The sequence below is a fragment of the Psammomys obesus genome, unplaced genomic scaffold (genome assembly GCF_907164565.1).
Source record: "Psammomys obesus unplaced genomic scaffold, mPsaObe1.curated_primary_1811, whole genome shotgun sequence".
NCBI lineage: Eukaryota > Metazoa > Chordata > Mammalia > Rodentia > Muridae > Psammomys > Psammomys obesus.
In genome coordinates this window covers 1437017-1458922 of record NW_026590486.1, presented here as the reverse complement: position 1 = coordinate 1458922, position 21906 = coordinate 1437017, and the positions used below count along the sequence as shown (strand labels likewise).

At 40.3% G+C, this 21906-nt stretch overlaps 1 protein-coding gene and 1 non-coding gene across 2 annotated transcripts in view; one reads left to right on the top strand and one right to left on the bottom strand.

Moving 5' to 3' along the window:
• The window catches only part of Oca2 (OCA2 melanosomal transmembrane protein), a 323587-nt gene that overhangs the window by 167592 nt on the left and 134089 nt on the right, over window positions 1-21906 (bottom strand). The gene's annotated exons all lie outside the window — the stretch shown is intronic.
• Window positions 15468-15612, top strand: LOC129676990 (small nucleolar RNA SNORA48). Its single transcript, XR_008720151.1, has one exon. It is a non-coding gene; the product is annotated as a small nucleolar RNA SNORA48 (small nucleolar RNA).

Here is a 21906-nt window from a genome sequence, read left to right as displayed (position 1 = left end):
AGCCTTACCAGGCCACAGAAGATGACAATGCAGCCACTCCTCATGAGATCTGATTGACTAAGATAGGAAGGAAGGAGAGGGGGACCTCCCCCATCAGTGGACTTGGGGAGGGGCATGCGTGAAGAAGGCAGAGGGAAGGTGGATTAGGAGGGGAGGAGGGAGGGGTTTATGGCGGGATACAAAGTGAACAAAGTGTAACTAATAAAAGTTAAAAAAAAAAAAGCTGTCTTGGTTGTGGTATCTCTTCACAGCAGTGGAGACCCTCACTAAGAAATGCTGTGCCTTACCACTGTACAACAAAGCTAAGAGGCCTTTACTATGTGAGTACATTTATATCTTGAATTTCTGGCCTCCAGAACAATGAACCAAATTAATAGTTACCTATTATAAATTACTGTCTGCCTTCAGTATTCTGTTATTGATCAGGACAAGGGATAGAAATTGACTAGACAGGTTAGGGTTAAAAGACCCCAAAGAAGAGTGACCAATTTCTTGCATTAAAAGCCAGGATGCCCTTGGGAATCCCTCCATCCTCACCCTATTGATGGTGGCCAGAATTTCAGAAGTGTCTAAATCAAAAAGGTCTTTGTTCCACCATGGCCTGAGGTTGGAGAATCCAGGAAGGTGGGGGGTCTGTTTTTCCCTTATCATTTTACTTTAAAGGAGCACCCCTTTCTGGAAACCACACTGATGATGCAACAGTTACTCTAGGGATTGCCTGACACCTGGAACATAGCTCATCCCACCCCCCTTACTCTACCCACCAAACCCATAATAACTCAGAGGCAGTATTGTTCTCTGGTGTCCCATTCCTGGGGCCCCACTAATAGGCATCTAGACTGATTCTTTGAACAGCGCAATAGCAAACCAGGATGCACAACTCTCTGGGTACTATGCGCTGACTTGGGTTCTTTGGGTGCATTCATAAAAGTACCAAGTCTGGATCATGAGGCAGTTTTACATGTTTTGTGAGAAACCTCTATATCGGTTTCTGCATTGGCTTTACTAGTTTATATTCATGCTAGCAGTATGTAAGTGTCCATTTTCCCTACAGCTTGCCAGCATTTATTGTTATTGCTATTTAATGTGTTTGTGTGTGTGTGTGTGTGTATGTGTGTGTGTGTGCATGTGCGTACATATGATTGTGTATGGAGATATGCCTGTGAAATTGTGTGGAGGTCAGAGAATAGATGCTGTCCACCTGTTTTTGAAACTCACCAAGTAGGCCAGGCTGACTAGCCAGAGAGCCCCAAGAAGCTGCTTTTCTCTGCCTCTCTAGTGCTCTGGGTTTTAAGAGTACGTTACCATGCCTGGCTTTTTATTGTTAATGGGTTCTGAAGATTAACTTAGGTCCTCACACTTGCAAAACAAGTACTTTACCAACTGCACTCATGCCCTGGCCTTCTGGTTTTGCTTTCACTATAGCCATTCTTACCGGAGTGAGGTAAAATATTAATATAATATTTGATTTAGATTTTCACAATAGCTAGTATAATAAAATTTTTACATGTGCTTTTTGCCATGTGCCTATTTATTTTATTTGCTCATATATCAATTTGATTATTTATTTGAGGTGGACCTTAAATTTTTTGAGTTCTCTATAGATTTTAGATATTAATTTTAGAAAGAGAAATAAATAGCATGAACTTGGGTAGGTGAGGAGGTGAGAAGGATCAGGGAGAGTTTGGGGGATGTGATCAGAATATAGTGTATAAAAATTTTCAAGAAAAAAATAAGAGATAAGAGAACAGAAATGCTCCTTTACATTTCAGAGGTTAAGAGAACATGAAGAAAGGATAATTAATTGGGTCCTGCAAGGGAAAGACAAAAAGACCCTGCTGTGCTAAGAAGAGGATACACAGAAACTAGAATCCTTCAGAAACATCAGACCCTGCTGCATTAAAGGAACAGTGAGGTCAGTCATACAGAGCCACACGGAAAAATCACAAAGTGAAATTTTATGCTTATGAAGTGGAAAAAAAAAAGTTCCATCTTCAGCCACAAAGCAGAGAAAGACTGAAAGCCCACACTTCAGAATAAGCTAAGCATACTTAAACTTGAAGTGCAAAACCCATCTTAAAGTCAGAAACAAAACAAAACAAAAAAAAATGGTAATTAACAGGCAAGAAAAACAGCGTTGGACCTCAGGGTCACTTACAGGATAAAATTTCTCAGAAATAAAATAATAAATTTATGAGATGCCCAAGGGAAAACAGAAATAAATGAAAACATAATTTTGTCCATTGAAGAAACGTTTTAAAGCAACCAAGAAAATGAAATTTTTAAGATAAATTAAAGAGCTCAAAACACAGTAGAAATGAGAACAACTAGATGAAGGAGTTTTGTGGAAAGAAAATGGAATACAGGAATAGCACCACTGTTGAGCTAGACTACTGGACACATGCTCAGGTAAAATTATTAAGATTTTGAAGAAGTAAATGAAATCATGTAACTTCTGCAAAAACAGAATCACACTATTAGACTTTCAAAATTAACTATATAAAACAGGCCAACAGGGAAGCAGCCAATGGCCAGACAGAGAATGAGACTACCCGCGCAACATCTGTCAGAGAAACAAATGCAAGTATCTAACCATTTATCTCCAATCAGATTAGAGTCAGCAGAACCTTCAACAATTCACTCCAAGTTCTAGAATTAAAGACAAATTCTAAGAGTGGAATTAAAGACACAGATTAATGTGAATCCAATAATTTTCAGCAGTCTCAGAACCTCACCTTCCCCAATAAACAGGTCATCTAAAAAAAAAAAAAACAGAGAAAGCTAGGAATTAAATGATATCTTATATCAAATGGACATAACTGTAGAAGGTAAAAGGTCCTTGTCCTCACAAGTAAGCACTAGGGAATAATGTTGTCTCTTCAGTGGAGGTGATGCGTACCTGTTTTCCACCTGTAAATGTGGGAATGAATGTAGTTAATAACCTGGTGATTTGTGCTATCTGGAGAGCCAGGCCACATCCAGACCCCCACCCCCGACTATTATGTTTATCTAAGACTCTTTTTCCCTAGACCTTTATCGTGAGCATTGTTTCTCCTCAATCAAAGCTAACCTATGGGAGCTAACACTTGTACTTTACAACGTACTAGGTAACCTCTGTGCTGTCTGTGGGATCAGACCACTCCCGATTCCCACAGACTTTTATGTTTGTCTCAGTCATTCTCCCTCCGCCCTTTTCTTGAGCATCATTTCTGAGTCAATAGGACTCATCTTTATGAGAGAGGCCATATGCATTTTGTAATACAGAGTTTTAATGTAAACATGTCTTAAGTTTTGTTGTACCCACAGGGTGCAGTCAATTATCAGGAAACTGTTTTCCAAAATCATGCTGTGCTTAAATATGCCTAAAATAAACTGCCTGTTATACTCAAAAAGTCTGACCCAACACTGGCTACTGAGTCCTATTGAACTGGATTTCCTTCTTGCTCAAGCAGATTGTTACTTGGCTGGGACTGGTATTTGCAGAGAGCCCTAACATTTAATTGATATCTACAGGATATTCTTCCAAAACACCAAAAGGTATACATTCTACTCACTAGTACATAGAGCTTCTCTAAAATAGACCACATGCTCAGACACACACACACCATACAGCAAATTATAAGTTCATGTATCCTATCTGATGTGTATGTAGTAACACCTAAAACTAACTAACTAAAAGAATAAATGAATAAATAAATAAATAAATAATAAATGAATAAATAAATAAATGAATAAATAAATAGGGCAAATAAATCTCTAATAAATATACAAATTCATGAAGATCAAAATAGTCATTACTGAATGATGAATGGATTTTAAGAAAATAAATTATTCCTGAAACTAAATGGAAATGAAAGCACAACACAAGAAAACCTCGGGACATATTTAAAAGCAGCTTTAAGAGGGAAGTTTATAGCCCCATGCTCTCATATTTAAAATGTCATAAAGGGAGATCCAAGATGGCAGCGCCAGGAGTACACTGTCTGAGGAGCAGGACAGCAGTCTCGGCATAGCAACCAAGAGACTGAACTCTGGGCCCTAAAACACCAGTGATTCTGTTTCCCAGGTGAGAGGAAACCCCACGGTGTGGGAATCAATCAATTCCATTCCCAGGTCACCCAGCTAAAACTCAGAAGAGTTCCCAGGTCCCAGCAGGTACTCTGTCTCCAGCCTAGAGCCACATGCCTGTATGTCTGGATTACCTTCCCAGGCTGAACTGTCGGAAATCCCAGTCTTGAGAAAACCGTACAGGGAAGGAAGCAAACAGGACCAACCTCAGGTCCCCCAGTCAATCCCTGGAAAAAGTTCCGGGGAGTGGCAGGCCCACAGAAACCAGCCCAGAGTGGGGCACTCAGTCACCAGCCCAGAGACCTGCTACACGGCCCACTCTCCATCACAGACAGAACTGTGTGCCCCAGGGCACCAGAGATTGGTTTCCCTGTCCAGAGAAAACCCCACAGCGAGAAAAACAGCAGGTCCCAGCTTAGAGCACTCAGCTGACCCCCCCCCCACACATACACACACACACACACACACAAACACACAGAAAAAGTTCTCGGGAAAAGTTCCTGAGTTCCTACAGGCACCCAGTCTCCAGCTTGGAGCCCCATGTGCCTGCGTGTCCTACACTCCACCCCAGATGGATTGTGGACCCCCAAACATCACAGACTGGGTCCTCCTGTCTGGAGGAAACCTTACAGTGGGGGGAAACATCTGGTCCTACCTCAGGACACCCAGCTCCAGAAAAGATTCTGGGTCCCCGCAGGCTCCAGGCTCTAGCCTCCTGCTGCACACATGAGAGCTGTGCTCACCTGCCACTGATTACCGCTTGGGTACTGGGGCACAGAGCTCCAACCTCAGACCTACAGAAGCCTAAGATACCTGAGATCAGCCCCCAGATACTGCTCCAAGGGGCAACCAGTTATCCCTAAGTAAACTGACCAAACCACAGGGCACCCAGGGTCTTCAAGAGGGCAATGCAAAAATAGTCAATAAAATACTCGCAAACCGAATCCGGGAACAACACATCAAAGATATCATCCACTATGACCAGGCATGCACTGGTAGTTCAATATACAGAAATCCATCAATGTGATCCACCATATAAACAAACAGAAATAAAAAGACCACATGATAATCTCCTTAGATGCTGAAAAAGCATTTGATAAAATACAACATTCGTTTATGTTTAAAGTCCTGGAGAGATCAGGGATGCAAGACACTTACCTAAACGTAATAAAGGCAATATACAGTAAGCCTATAGCCAACATCAAGCTAAACAGAGAGATACTTAAATCAATGCCACTGACATCAGGGACAAGGCAAGGCTGCCCACTCTCTCCATACCTCTTTAACATAGTACTTGAAATCCTTGCTAGAGCAATAAGTCAATTAAAAGAGATCAAGGGGATTTCGTTCAGAAAAGAAGAAGTCAAAGTATCACTATTTGCAGATGATATGTTAGTATACATGAGTGACACCAAAAATTCTACTAGGGAACTCCTACAGCTGATAAACACCTTCAGCAAAATAGCTGGATACAAAATCAACTAGAAAAATTTCACTAGTCCTCCTGTACACAAGAGACAAAAGGGCTGAAATAGAAATTGGGGAAACAACACTCTTCAAAATACCCACAAAGGATAAAAAGAATCTTGATGTAACTCTAACCAAGCAAGTCAAACACTTGTATGAAAAAAACATTCAGTCTCTGGAGAAACAAACAGAAGAAGATATCAAGAGATGAAAAGATATCCCATGCTCATGGCTTGGAAGGATTAACATAGTAAAAATGGCCATCTTACCAAAAGCAATCTACAGATTCAATGCAATTCCCACCAAATTACCAACACAATTCTTTACAGACCTTGAAAGAAAAATTCTCAACTTCATATGCAAAAACAAGAAAACCAGAATCCCTAAAACAATCCTCTACAAAAAAAAAAAAAGATCTTCTAGAGGCATCTCCATCCCTGATCTCAAGCTGTACTGTAGAGCAACAATACTAAAAACTGCATGGTGCTGGCATTGAAATAGACTGGTGGATCAATGGAATCAAAAAGAAGACCCAGAAATATACCCACACACTATGGACTCCTGATTTTTGACAAAGATACTGAAACCATTCAATGGAAAAAAGATAGCATCTTCAAAAATGGTGCTGGTCTAACTGGATGTCTACATGTAGAAAAATGCAAATAGATCCATACTTATCACTCTGCACAAAACTGAAGTCCAAGTAGATCAAAGACCTCAACATAAAACCAGACACACTAAATCTATTAGAACAAAAAGTGGGGAAGAGCCTTGAACTCATTGGCACAGGAAACAACTTCCTGAACAGAACATCAACAGCACAGGCTCTAAGAGCAACAATCAATAAATGAGACCTCATGAAACTGAAAAGCTTCTGTAAAGCAAAGGACACTGTCCTCAGAACAAAATGACAGCCTACGGATTGGGAAAGGATCTTCACCAACCATATATCTGACAGAGGCTAATATCCAGAATATATAAAGAACTTAAGAAGTTAAACAACAACAAATCAAGTAACCCAATCAAATGGGGTACAAAGCTAAAGAGAAAATTCTCAATCGAGGAATAACAAATGGCAGAGAAACACTTAAAGAAATGCTCAACATCCTTAGTCATCAGGGAAATGCAAATCAAAACAACCCTGACATTCACCTGACACCCACCAGAATGGCTAAGATCAAAAACTCAACTGACAACACATGCTGGAGAGGTTGTGGAGAAAGAGGAACCCTTCTCCATTGCTGGTGAGAATGTAAACTTGTACAATCAATTTGGAAATCAATCTGGTGCTTTCTCAGACAATTAGGAATAGTGTTACCTCAAGACAGAGTTATACCACTCCTAGGCATATATCCAAAAGATGTATGCCTCAAGTACACAACAAGGACATTTGCTCAACCATGTTCGTAGCAGCTTTATTTGTAATAGCCAGAACAACCCAGATGCCCCTCAACTGGAGAATGGATATAGAAATTGTGGTACATTTACACAATGGAATATTACTCTGCAATTAAAAACAAAAAAATCATGAAATTTGCAGGCATGTGGTGGGACCTAGAAAAGATCATCCTGAGTGAGGTATCCCAGAAGCAGAAAGACACATGGTATATACTCACCTATAAGTGGATATTAGACATATACTATACGATAATCATACTAAAATCTATACACCTAAGGAAGCTAATCAAGAAGGAGGAGCCTGGGTAAGATGCTCAATCTTTAGTCAGAAAGGCAAATGAGACAGACATCGGAAGAGGGAGAAAATAGGGAACAGAGCAGGAGCCTATCACAGAGGGCCTCTGACATATTCTACCCAGAAGGGTATCAAAACATATGCTGAGATTCATAACCAAACTTTGGGCAGAGTGCAGGGAATCTCATGAATGAAGGGGAAGATAGAAAAACATGAAGGGGACAGGAGCTTCACAAGGAGAGCAACAAAACCAAAATATCTGGGCCTAGGGCTCTTTTCTGAGACTAATACTCCAAACAAGGACCATACATGAAGATAACTTAGAACCCCTGCACAGAAGTAGCCCATGGCAGCTCAGTGTCTAAGAGGGTTCCCCAATAACAGGACCAGGGACTATCTCTGACATGAACTCATGGGCTGGATCTTTGATCACCTCCACCCTAGGGAGGAGCAGCCTCACCAATCCACAGAGGAAGACAAAGAAGCCAATTCTGATGAGACCTGATAGACAAGGGTCAGATGGAAGGAGAGGAGGACCTCCCCTATCATTGGACTGGGAGAGGGGCATAGGAGAAGAAGAGGGAGGGAGGGTAGGATTGGAGAGTGTGGGAGAGGGGGCTTCATTTAGATACAAAATGAATAAACTGTAATTAATAAAAATAAAAGAAAAAGTCGTAAAGATCACAAATTACTGACTTAATGAAACGCAAAAATCTGGAAAAACAAGAATATACCAAACCCAGTAGATAGAAAGAAATAATAAAAATCAAACAGTAATTAATTAAATACAAACAACACCAAAAAAGAAATCAATGAATCTAAGTTCTTGTTCTTTGAGAAGATAACAACATCAAAATTTTCTTGGCCCAACTAACAAAAAAAAAAAAAAAAAAAAAGAAGAAGAAGAAGAGCTAAACCAACTTAACAGAATCAGAAATGAACAAGAAAACATTATAACAGACACCAAAGAAATTTTAAAAAATTATAAAAGAATACTTTAAAAATCTGTTCTCCATTAAGTTGAGAAATCTAAAAGAAATGTACAAACTCTCAATTCACCCAAATTACAGAAGTTAAATGAAAGAGACCAACAACCTACACAAACCCATAACGAAGTCAATTGTGTTCACTATCTTCATTTTCATTCAATAAAACACTAGAAATCTTAATTACACCAGTAAGATAAGAGAAGCAAATCAAAGAGATGCAAATAGAAATGAAAGAAGACCAAGTATTCTTATTTGCAAATGAAATGATTATAAACATAAAAGACCCTGAACAATTTGCATTCTGCCATAAGGAAAAATGAAATTATGGCAAGAAAATGATGGAACTGTAAATTATTATCTTAAGTGTGGTTATACACACTTAAAAGGATTAATGCCATATTTTCCTCTCATATGTGGGTCCTAGCTTCTAATTTTTATATCCTTGTTTTCATATGGGTGTAACTATGTATGGAAGCCAACAAACTAAGAGGGGCCAATAAGGGGACAGGGAAACAAGAGGCTTTCAAGTAGGGAATTATAGTATGACACATAGATATCAAAGTATATGGGGAAATACTGGGGGTGGAAACGTTTCTCCAGGATAGGGGCGGGGAAATGAGGAAAGGAAGTCATTGAGGAGAGGAAACTAAACAACCAAAACTAAGTATATATGAAAAAGCCATATGGAAACCTGCTACTCTGTAAGTTAATTTTAAAATGTACAGATTTTGAACAGTGTTTCTTGTGTAGATGGATAAAGCCACTCCCAGAAGCCATAAGGTTATTAATGGAAATTTTGTTGCCAAGGCTGGGATGCCTTCCAGTGAATTATCAGTTAAGGTGGCCTCTGAGGCCCCGGAAGCAATATAGGCAGTTACCATTGCCATTGGTTACCCATCTGAACTGGCTGCTAAGATCTGATTGTTGAAGCTATCTCACACTTTGTATGCAGAATATATAGAAATAAAGTTAGACCTAAATAGAAGTTCTTTTCCTCTTGTGACATTTTGTTGTTGTTTTTTTTAATTTTATTTAATTAATTATACTTTATTCACTTTGTATCCCCCCATAAGCCCTTCCCTCCTTCCCTCCCAGTTCCACCCTCCCTCCCCTTTCTGCATGCATGCCGCTCCCCAAGTCCACTGATAGGAGAGGTTCTCCTCTCCTTCCTTCCTATCTTAGTCTATCAGATCTCATCAGGAGTGGTTGCATTGTCATCTTCTGTGGCCTGGTAAGGTTGCTCCCCACTCAGGGGGAGGTGATCAAAGAGCAGGCCAATCAGTTCATGTCAGAGGCAGTCCCTCTTCCCATTACTATGTAACCCACTTGGACACTGAATTGCCATGGGCTACATCTGTGCAGGGGTTCTAGGTTATCTCCATGCCTGGTACCTGGTTGGAGTATGAGTCTCTGGGAAGACCCCTGTGTTCAAATTTTCTGGTTCTGTTGCTCTCCTTGTGGGGTTCCTGTCCTCTCCAGATCTTACTATTTCCCACTTCTTACATAAGATTCCACACACTCTGCCCAACAGTTGGCCATAAGTCTCAGCGTCTGAGAATGGTTTCCACAGGTCCAGCAGTCAAACTGTTTGGGAAGGGTTAGGAAGTGTAGTCTTCTTGGAGTAGGTGCAGCCATTTTGGAGGAGATATGTGTTGGGCAGTGGGCTTTGAAGTTTCAAAAGCCCACGGTAGGCCCAGTTTCTCTTGCTCTGCCTGCTGCCTGAGAATCAGCATGTAAAGCTCTCAGCCTCTGCTCCAGCTCCATGCCTGTCTGCTTTCTGCCATGATGATCATAGACTCACCCTCTGAAACTTAAGGAAGCCTCCAGTTGAACATTTTTCTTTTATGAGAGTTGCCTTGGCTATGGTGTCTCTTCACAGCAACAGAACAGTGACTAAAACAACTTTTAAGTAGCCTTCATGGTGCCAAAAAGTGCTACGTAGGCTGCCTGGGAAACTGTCATCAATAGTCCAACTCCACTATGACCATGCTATACTATCAACAGACCAGGCATGATCTACCCACTGGAGCAGCAGCAAGTCTGTTTTGGGAAACTAGATTCTTTATGGTTAGAGCAGAGACATGAGGTCCTGGGAAAAATAAAATCTGTTACCATAAACCTGGTCAAAAGCCTGAGCTAAGGAGGAGATGGGCCCTCTGGGAAGGCTGCAGCAGTTGTACTGCTAAACAGATGTGACGTGCTTGTCTCACAGCCTTTGCAGAATCTGTGCTTCTGCTCATAGATCAGCATTACTGACAGCTCTGATCAGAGAAGCAGCTTTTTGCAAAGGATAATTAACTGAAGATGTTCATTACTGGTTGAAACACGTTTAAACCACTCCAACAAGGCAAATGGAAGATATTATGAAGCAGGGAGGGGCTCATGAGACCTTCCCTTAGTATTTGTAGGCAGATGATGGTTTCTGGTAGAGGGGAAAAGATCTTCAGTGGTACAGGTACTATCAAGTTGCTTATGTTTCTGTGAATAATGTTTGCCATGCTCTTGTAAGCAATCACAATAATGTCATTGGGTCAGTGAAAATAAAGGCATGAAAACAGAGAGCAATAAGTTGGAAAAGGAGAGATGAAATACAGCAGAGTGTAGGGACAGAGAGGATGACTGGGTGAATATGATCAAAATATCTTATACATGCATATTAAAATGTTATCATAAAACCCATTATATATAACTAACATATGCTAAAAAGGCCTTTTTAAAATGAAAATACTATTTCAAGAAAAAGATGATTAATTCTAAAATTCAAAGTAATTTTAATAATAATAAATTGATTAATAGCTTAAATTTCATTACTTGATCTAAGAGACAAATTATCACTATAAATTCTGGAAGGAAAAAAATCAATCCTTATAAAACTCAATATCCATTAATAATTAAAGTACTCAATAAAATATTAACTGACATATATTTTCTTAATGTAATAAAACGAATAGACCATCTTCAATGTCATTTAACAGGCTAATGCTAAAAGCATTTCCTCCAGAGTATCAAATATTAGAGATTTTCTAGAATTCAGGGGATTGAATGTATAGTTGTGTGCTTGACTAATATTGAGTACAATGGTGCAGAACGAAAGCCTTCCCAGTCACAGACAGAGACCACAGAACCAGTGTGACAGGTATACAGCGGCATGTGTATCTCCACCAGAGACACCTTTGTCGACTTACATCTTTATCGGAATCACTTTTGTTAAACACATAAAAAATTACAGGCTTCCAGAAGAAATTCAGGTTTTTAGCATACATTAAATTGCACAGACAGTCTTGGCTCCGTACACCACTCATACCTGCTACAGAATGAAAAGAATACTCTCAAAGTTGAGTTCCAGGTTCTAAGAAGCAGTCAGCAAGCAGACAATCCCACAGACAGCAAGCAGGTTCGGCCCTCTAATGTTGGCCATGTATCTCTGCTACAATTCAATATTCAAGAAAGGATATTAAGAACATCACACATACTGTGGTGGTTAGTCTTCACTATCAGTGTATCTGAATTTAGAGTCACCTATGAGACAGACTTCTGCAAACATCTGTGAGAGACCTTCCAGACAAGCTGAACTGAGCAGGGGAGATGCCCTGAGCATGGCCCGCACTATCCCATGGGCTTCGCAGACTGAATAAAAGGCAGGAAAAGAATGAGGAAATGTGATGAGCACCAGAACTCATCTCTCTCTCTCTGCTTCCTGACTGCAGATCACCATGTGATCAGCTATCCCATTTCCTACCACCGCGCCTTCCCAGCCATGCTGGACTGGGTCCCTCAGAGTGTGAGCCACATGATCCTTCCTCTCTTAAGTTGCTTCTTGTCAAGGATGGGTCACAGCACCATACAAGGAACACAGAAAACTGGTGCAAGCAGTGGAGTGACTGCTGTGATAAGCTTGATCATGGGGCCTCTGGTTTAAATAATGTGAGGAAAAAGATGGAAAAAAGCTGCAAGCTAAAGAATGCTTTTAGGCTATTCTGGTGCAACTGTGGAAGCCCAATTGCCAATAGGAACACAGAGAGAAAGCCAAGCGCAGGACATTTCAGAGGGAGAATGAAGATTGTCAGAAACTGGTTTGGCAGCCATGCATATTATGAGTCTGGCTGCTTTCTGCCCGTGTCCTAAGACCTTCAGTGAGACTGAACTAAAAAGGAGAGGACTATGTTACTGACAGAAGATATTTCAAGGCAGCACTGAAGTCAGCCTGCATCCTGGTTATGGCTTCCTGAATTTATCCAGATTTGCAGGGAAAGAGAGAGCAGAAGAATGTGGAAGAAAAAGATGCAAATGGCATGCAGTGTAGCAGAGAAAAGACCATGACCCAGGTTCACTGTGAACAGAAGTGTGCAGGTGGCAACTGACCTGGTGACAACAGGAAATATGCTTGAGGTCAAGAATCTGCACAGCGGGAACTTCAGACCATGGCAATACAAACATATTTGAAAAAGAGAACACCTGGAAAGATAGTGCCTCTAGGATCTCCAGCCGTGAGTCAGCCGCCTGGAAGAATGTTTTCCAGGTTCATCCTTGTAGGCACATAGAGGCTACTGCAGCTATGCCCCAAAGGCGCCGAGTTATATCCCAAGCTGATGGCAAAGTCAGAATTATCTATGCAGATAGATGGAATTATCTGTGCAGTGCCGGTTTTATAGATACACGGAGCAAGAGTGAGCGGTGTCACCACAGCTAGCACCAGGGCTCCAGAGGGTGGCAGAAGCCAGGTCACAGTAGCAGTGCTGGATTTCCTCCACCGAGTTCCAGAGGAGACTGCATGTGAAGATGCGAGGGTGACACGTAGCTGTAACAGACACCTCAGAATACTGTAGCTGCCAGAAACACAAGACACAGGCTGAGAAAAGCTACTGGCATCAACTGAAGGAAGCCCAAGAGAAAGTGTGTGTCATATACCACAGGCAATAGAAGTGCTGGTTCAGGGCCGTCCAAGCCCATGGGAACTCAGGTATTACCACCAAGACATATAGATGCCAGTCATGGAGCAGCAGGGTTTGTGTCTGCCTTGCGGAATTTCAGTCTTCCTTTGGTCAAATCTCTCCTTGCTATCCTCTTGTTCCTCGTTTTTTGTTTTGTTTTTTTTTTTAAAAAAAAAAAAAAAAAAAAAAAAAAAAAAAAAAAAAAACAGGGCTTGCTTACTCTGAATTATTGTCATTGGAAGTCTATTGCTTTTTTCCTATTAATTATTTATTCAGTTTACATCCTGATCACAGCCCCCTCTCTCCTCTATTCCTGGTCCCACTCTCCCACCCTCTTTCCCTATTCCCCCTCTCAGTCTCCTCAGAAAATGGGAGCATTTGTAGCTTCTTTTAGTCACAGCAATAAAAAAGTAACTAACATATAATCTAATTTTAAAAATCAATGTTTTAGTTGAGTAATAGAGTATTTCAACTAGCAGTATGAGGCCCTACGCTCAATTCCAACATAACAGGAAAAAAACATAAGGATCTTCATTTTAAAAACTAATAAATAGGAGAGATTTATATTGGTAAATAACAATGTATATGATATAAAGAATGCGTGTTTTGGAATACACTGAACAGAATAAAAAATCATATTCTATAAAAGTTATACAATACAGTTTTAAAGCATTCTTGAGAGACATAGATGTAGATTTGAGCATAGACCAAAAGACTCACCCTGTTCTTAGATTGGATGACTCAACAAATACACAGTTGTAGCTTTATATTAATTTCCAAATTTGGTGTAATCTTAACCAAGAATATGTTCAAACTATTTTGTTGAGTTAGATAAGTTGATACTAAAAAAGAATAATAATACAAAATTATCCACTTAAAAGGAAAAACTATGAGATAACTAAGCCCAATCGACATTAAAAGCTTCACAAAGCTTTGTACAGTACATGGATAGACCACAGGACAGATAGAGAGATCACGGGTCACACCTATCTGACCTAGAAAGTCAGTACACAACAGAAGTGGTATCTAGATCTCCCCGATAAAAGCGTTCTGTTTAGTATACTGAGACAATAAGGAACTTGTTTGAAAATAAAATAAAATGGGATCCAAGCAAAATAAGAATTCTAAATGAGTCAGAGATTTAGGAGTAAAAATGATGACATCTAAGCAGTGTATAATTTCCTTTAGCCTGAGTGTACATAAAATATTTCCAAATATAAGCAAAATCCCATATGCATAATTCATAAATTTGACAAATAAATGGTTTTGAAATTTGCATGACCAAAAATAAATAACAAGCACTACAAAAAGTCACAACACAACTGTCAAACTGGGAGAAAGTAATTGCAGCATATGTCAGAGCTAAAAAGCTATGATCATAAATAAATAAGGAACTTTCAAATTTGTGTAACAGAACTCTAAATTCAATAGAAAACTGGAAAATAGACACATGTGGTGGCCACGTCTGTAATATGTGGTGGCTGAGTCAGAAAGATTTCAAGTTCTAGGCCAGCCTATGAAAAAAAATATTTCAAAAAGAAAAAAAATGGAAAAATTGACATGAATGTATATCACAAAGGGTGTGAAAAAGATTCTCAATCATGAAAAATATGCCAAGTCACTCATTAAAGAAACACAAGCTGAGGTGCTGGAGATGGCTTGGTGACTAAGAGCTCACGAGGATCCAAAGCCTCTGTCCTACACTGGCACCAGCACTTACATGTTCACACCTAAACAGACACATACACATAATTAATTTTAAAATAAGAAAACTTAAAAGAAAACAGAAATGGATACAGTTCTGATATAGTGCTGACCCCTAGCTGACCAAGGGAAAAGCATGAAGTCTCACATAATTGAACGCAATGGGGAAATGAGATAATTTTCACATAGTGCCAGGGCTGTGTAAGCCAGTGCAGCCCTGGTAGAGGAAAGCCTGGTGGTTTAACAAAGCCTGGCTATTGCTGGTGACACAGCAGTGTGACTTCTACAGAACCACGCTGAATACACACACCTCGAAAGCAAACCAGGCAAATGGTTCCGTCCTTATGAAATATGGAAACAGCCTAAATGCTGCTATGTGAGAGGGAGGCTCAATGACATATCCCCTATGTAGCATACTCTACAGCTGTGAAATGGATATGAATTCTGTGAACTGACTAGAAGCAATTTCCAAGACTGTCGTTATGCTTCTAAAAGGTTAAATGTAAAAGGCTGTATAAACCAGGTTACTTTTTATGGAATACAAAGGACTTTTATAAAACATTTCAATGTCTGTTTATTTGTACAAGAATTAGAGGAGCCCCCCACACACACTCCTGCCCCCAGGCAATGGGCAAAGAGACTTCTTGTTGGTAGCATTATTCTTATATCAGCCAAGGGCAGAGCAGACGGCAATCCTTTGGTCATCCTTGCTTGATGCCTTGCTTGGTGGCCAAAACTGTTTGATGCCTAAGACTCATAAAAATCAAATCAAATCCAGGCAGCACAGTGTGGAAGGAGGAAGACAGACATAGACCTGTGGACTGCCATGCCATCACAGACCTGCGCTCCAGTGCACAGCACAGGAGGACCACAGACACCTACTTGCTAGAGAACGTCAGCCACATGGCCAGTCTGCAGCAGGAGCCACCACAAAATGTGCGATTATGTGGTGGACAGATGGAAGAGAAAGAAAAGTAGAGCAGCTTGAGCATTATGAAGAGAGATGGAACTGGAGATTCAAGGAGAGGAGTAGCCTGTTCCAAAGCTGCAGGATATCGATGACACAGAGAAACAACAGAATAACCTGGAGGAAACCCAGTGAGGATCTAATATTGCTGTTGTCACCGAAACCAGAAATCTTGAAGCAGACCAAGTGAAGATGTGTGGACAGAAGGATATACTATGGGACACACTGTGACATACTACAGCTTCCACAATGAGATGTTTTCTATGCTTTGTGTTTTTTTGTTTTTTTAATAGGGGAGGTTACAAGGACAAAGGGTGATATGAGGGGACAGGGTGATGAGTGGGACTGGAGTGCATGATGTGAAATTCACAAAGAATCAATAAAAAACTATTTTAAAAAAAAGAAATGTAGGAGGGATACACTAGAAACTAGTTATATGAGCCATTTACAAGAAGGCACAAAAAAGTTTAAAAAATTAAAGAAAGTGAATAGTGTAGTATTCATGAAGAAGAAGTGATTCTTTCATCGTGGTTATTTTGTACAGCTTTACTTCAAAATTCTCCCAACCCCACCAGCACTAGAAACACATAACACAAACATACTAAAAACACAGAGGAAGCAATTCCTAAGAAATGCTGGAAAACAACAAGGTCCTACAAGAGAATCTTGATTAAAGCGATGGGTTTGTTTTCTACAGGAGCATGAATGGGTAGTCCTGTGGCCACTTGAATATGCTAGGACTGAACGCATAAGTGAGCACTTGTAATGGTGACAGCAAGAGGCAGTCCTTGTGGTGACGGCTGCAGTCTGAGGAATCATGAGCCCCATCAGGCTCAACATGCTCAGTCAGAGACTGACACAGGAACACACATGGACAAAAGGCTACATGTTAAGATTTGAAAACGTCTGGCTACATTTACTGAGAGATTCATGAAAGAGTCCGGCTGTATGCCTGAAATCAGCAACAGCCAAGCTACAGTTAGCATACCCAGCACCCAGAGCCCTGTAACAGGAATGAGAGCTGCTGACTCCAGGAAGAGTGAAGATAACACTCAAAACTCATCAGGAATGTCATGCCATGCCAAGGAAAAGCTTGCAAACTGAACTTTGAATCTGCCTACACAATCAAAAGTAGAACTAAGGGCCATACATGAAGAGGACCAAGACCCCCTGCTCAGATGTAACTCTTAGGCAGCTCAGTCTCGATTTGGGTTCCTGAGTATGGGGAGCAGAGACTATTTCTGCCATGAACTCTGTTTCCTGCACTTTGATCACTTCCCCCTAGTGATGCACCATTGTCAGGCCACATAGGAAGAAGATCCAGGCAGTCCTGATGAGACTTAATAAGCTAGGGTGAGATGGCAAGGGAGGATGACTCCCCATTTCACTGGACTAGGGGAAGGGGATAGAGAGGAAAGGGAAGAGGGTGGGACCAGGAGGAGACAAGGGTGGAGAGTACAGTCAGCATATAAAATTAATAAATTGTAAAAAAATAAAAATTAAATTTAAAAAAGTAGAACAGTAGAGCAACAAAATGGGTGATAGTGTTGACTTAAAACACAGCAAAAAGCCAATGGCACAAACAAGTTAAGGACAGCTCCTCATTTCAGAGTAATTAAGCAAATAGCTACAAACAGAAGAAGAAAGATGAAAGCCCACCATTCAGCCAATATTGCAAACAGACCTTGCTTAGCATCAGCACACATATTTGTGGATGCTAACATGTCTAAAAAGGTTAGAGCCTTTCTGATCCTCTGTGCTTCAGAGTGGGGGCAGGGGGAGGGAGGGAGGGAAAGTGTCCAAGCTGCCAGAACAAGTCATGTGGTGGCTAGCTCCAACATATGCTCTAGATAATATAAGTCTAGAAGGCAAGAAAGGGTAAGAACCCCCCAAACCTAGAAGAGGGCTGAAAAGTCAATCTGAATAGAGATTTGGAGCCAGAGCTCTGAACAGGGAACTCTGGTCATTCTTCATAATATAGAAAAGGTACTGTATGCCATTTTCAGTTACCAGTGAAAATCCTCGGCCCAGTGAACATTCCCTGGTATTACGATACCATCAGAGTCAGTGTTGGGCTCCCCCTAACCCACCATGTACTGGACTGCATCCTCAAGGTGACACTGGGTACACACTTGATTGTTACTCAACTCTCATATGTTTGCCTACTTGAGCTGAAGAATCACTGAACTTTCTGAAAAATAATAATTCATACAATGTCTAGTCAGACTTTAAAATGCTGTAATAATAAACTCAGTTTCTGCTGATGGTAAAAGTATTCACAACAGTCAAGTATCAACAAATAGACTAAAATATTCTGATGAGTCTTCAGTCACAATATGGAAATTGAGGAAAAAGTGCCTTCCTCTGCTACAGTGAAAAAAACTATCCTATTGGCTTCTTCTGTACCAGAAGTGCCTGTTGATTAATAGCTAACCCACAGCTATTCAGAATTCTCTTTAATTAAGAGAAATCAGAATCTTTGCTGAACTGTTTCTTTTTTCAGATTAATTTCAGCCACTAATTAAATCACTTAGGTTTTTTCCTATCCCTAAGGAAAAACATATTATGTCCTAATTATTGCTAGGAAAGTCTTAAAAAGATCATACTGAGAGAGGTAGCCCAGAAGCAGAAAGACACATGCTATATTCTCACTTATTGGTAGATAGTAGACATATAATATAGGATAAACATGCTAAAATCTGTACATGTAAAGAGCTAAGCAAGAAGAGGACCCTGGGTAAGATGCTCAATCCTCATTCAGAAAGGCAAAGAGGATGAACATCAGAAGAGGGAGAAAACAGGGAACAGGACAGAGAGCCCCTACCCAGCAGGGTATCCTCCATGCACATAGAATGGTAGGATCAACATAGTAAAAACTGCCTTCTTACCAAAAGCAGTCTACAGATTCAATGCAATCCCCATCAAAATACCAACACAATTCTTTACAGACCTTGAAAAAACAATTCTCAGATTCATATGGAAAAACAAAACAGAATAGCTGAAACAATATTATAAAATAAAATATCTTCTGGAGGTATCTCCATCCCTGATCTCAAGTTGTACTATAGAGCAACAGTAATAAAAACTGCATGGTATTGGCATAAAAATAGACTGATGAATAAATGGAATCAAATCGAAGACCCAGAAATAAACTGACACACCTATGAACACTTGCTTTTTTATAAAGGAGCCAAAACCATACTATGGAAAAAAAACATAGCATCTTCAACAAATGGTGATGTTATAACTGATTGTCTACACGTAGAAAATGCAAATACATCCATATTATCACCTTTCACTAAACTACAGTCCACATGGATCAAAGACCTCAACATAAAAGCAGACACATTAAATCTATCAGAAGAAAAAGTGGGAAAGAGCCTTGAACTCATTGGCATAGGAGACGACTTCCTGAACAGAACACCAACAGCTTAGGCTCTAAGATTAACAATTGATAAATGGAACCTCAGGAAACTAAAAAGCTTCTGTAAAACAAAGGACATTGTCAATAGGAAAAAAAAATTAACAGCTTAGAGCCTGGGAAAAGATCTTCACCAACTCTACAGCCAACAGAGGACTGATATCCAGAATATAAAAGAATTCAAGAAATTAAACCCCAACAAACCAAACAGTCAAATTTAAAACGGGGTACTGAGCTATACAGAGAATTCTCAACAGAGGATTATCAAATGACGGAGAATCACTTAAAGAAATGTTCACCATCCAAAGTCACAAAGGAAATGTAAATCAAACCGACTCTGAGATTCCATCTTACACCTATCAGAATGACTAAGATCAAAAACTCAAGTGACAGCACATACTGGCAAGGTTGTGGAGAAAGCAACCCCCATTGGTGGCAAGAGTGCAAACTTGTACAACCACTTTGGAAATCAATCTGGCACTTTCTCAGATAATTGGGACCAGCTCTACCTCAAGACTTAGGTATACCACTTCTGGGCATATACCCAAAAGATGTTTTAAAATACAACAAGGACATTAGCTCAACTATTCATAGCAGCTTTATTTGTGACAACCCAAGCTGGAAATAAACCCAATGTTTCTCAATCAAAGAATGTATAAAGAAACTGTGGTATATTTACACAATGGAATACTATTCGGCTATTAAAAACAAGGGCTTCATGAAATTTGCAGGCAAATGGATGGATCTGGAAAATATCATCCTAAGTGAAATAACCCTAACCCAGAAAGATACACATGGTATATGTGTATACCACTTATAAATGGATATTAGCCATGCAATACAGGATAATCATACTACAATCCACAAACCTAAAGAAGGTAAGTAACAAGAAGGATCCTAAGGAGAATGCGTAATTCTCATTCAGAAGGGCAAATAGATTAGATTCTGGAAGTGGTTGAGGAGAGGGAACAAGACAGGCATCTTCCATAGATGTCCTTTAAAAGACTTCACCCAGCAGGAGATCAAAGTAGATGCTGAGACTCACAGTCAAACTTTGGGAAGAGCACAGGGAGTCTTGTGGATGAGTGCGGGAATAGAAGGACCTGGAGAGGACAGGATCTCCACAAGAAGACCAACAGAGCCAACAAATCTGGGCTGAGAAGGCCTGTGGAGACTGATGTATCAACCAAGAACTATGTATGGGGGAGGACCTAGATGCCCTGCTCAGATGTACCTGATAGGTAGCTCAGTCTCCATGTAGTTCATCTAGTAAGAGGACCAAGGTCTGTCTCTGACATGAACTTGGTTGCCTGTTCTTCAATGATTTCCCCCAAGCAAGATGGACTTGCCATGTCACAGGGGAATGCAGGCAGCCCTGAAAAGACTAGTTAGTCTGGGGTCAATTGGTAAGAAAGGAAGGTTCCCTCTTTTCAAGTAATAGGGGACTTAGAGGATGGGGATAGAAGGAAGGAGTGTGGAACCAAGAGGAGATGAGGGAGGGAGCTACTATCACAAAGAAAAATGAATAAATTAATAAAAAAAAGAAACAAGAAAAAAATTTTAAATAGGGTACAGATCTCAACAGAGAATTCTCAACAGAGGAATCTCAAATGACTGAGAAAATTTTAAATAAATATTCAACATCCTTTTAACCATTAGGGAAATGCAAATCAAAACAACTTTGAGATTTTTATCTTACACCTGTCAGAATGGCTAGGATCAAAAACACAAGTGACAGCTCATGCTGGTGAGGATGTGGTGCAAGGAGAACATTCCTACATTGCTGGCGGGAGTGAAAACCTAGATAGTCACTATGGAAATCAATATTGAGGTTCTTCAGAAAACTGAGAATCAATCTACCTCAAGAGCCAGCTGTAGAAAGAATCTCTTGTGTCTATATGGAACCATCACCTGGCAATAAAAAAGCTAATGGCCTATACCTGAGGCAGGAAATAGAAGGAGAGACATCCAGCAGGCAGAAAGGATTCAGAGATAGTTAGGCATGGGAAATTCTCCATGGGAAGATGTGAGGAGGACAGACACATGGTACCTGAGTAGAAGTGACCAGCGTTGTGGCAGAGTGTAGATTAGTATAAATTGACTATTTTAAGTTATGAACAAGTCAGAAAAGAGCCCAGCTATACGGCCAACGTATTTGTAAATGGATGAGCCTTATGAGTCATTATTTTGGGAGCATAAGACTGGGAGGAAAAACCACTGCCACATAATGGCATGCCATATGTGGAGCATATAATCCAGTCTAACCTGAGAAAAGTCCCAGGTAGAGGCACAAACCCTCGCCTGAAAACAAAACAGCTTCAAAGCTCTGTCTCTTTAAGAAAAGAGGCCCCCCAAAAAAGCAATTTTTTAAATCTTTCTTTTAAAGGCCTGCAGTAGCTTATGCCAGCCTGAGGAGAATCTAGAGCTACACACCCTAGCCAAACTATGAGGGGGGTGCATCTTTGTCTCCTCCCAGAGCTAGGACATAACTCAGCTGCTGCAACTACAGCTCAATCCCATTCTTTGGGACTTAGAAAGGCAGTCGCCTTCCTGAGTATTTCTGCTCTAAGAAGCATGGCAGCTCGAAGAGATCTGGCATGGCAAATCAGACAAAGCATGACCCCAGAGCCAGGTGGAATGTAAGGCCAGTTGCCAGCAGGAACTTG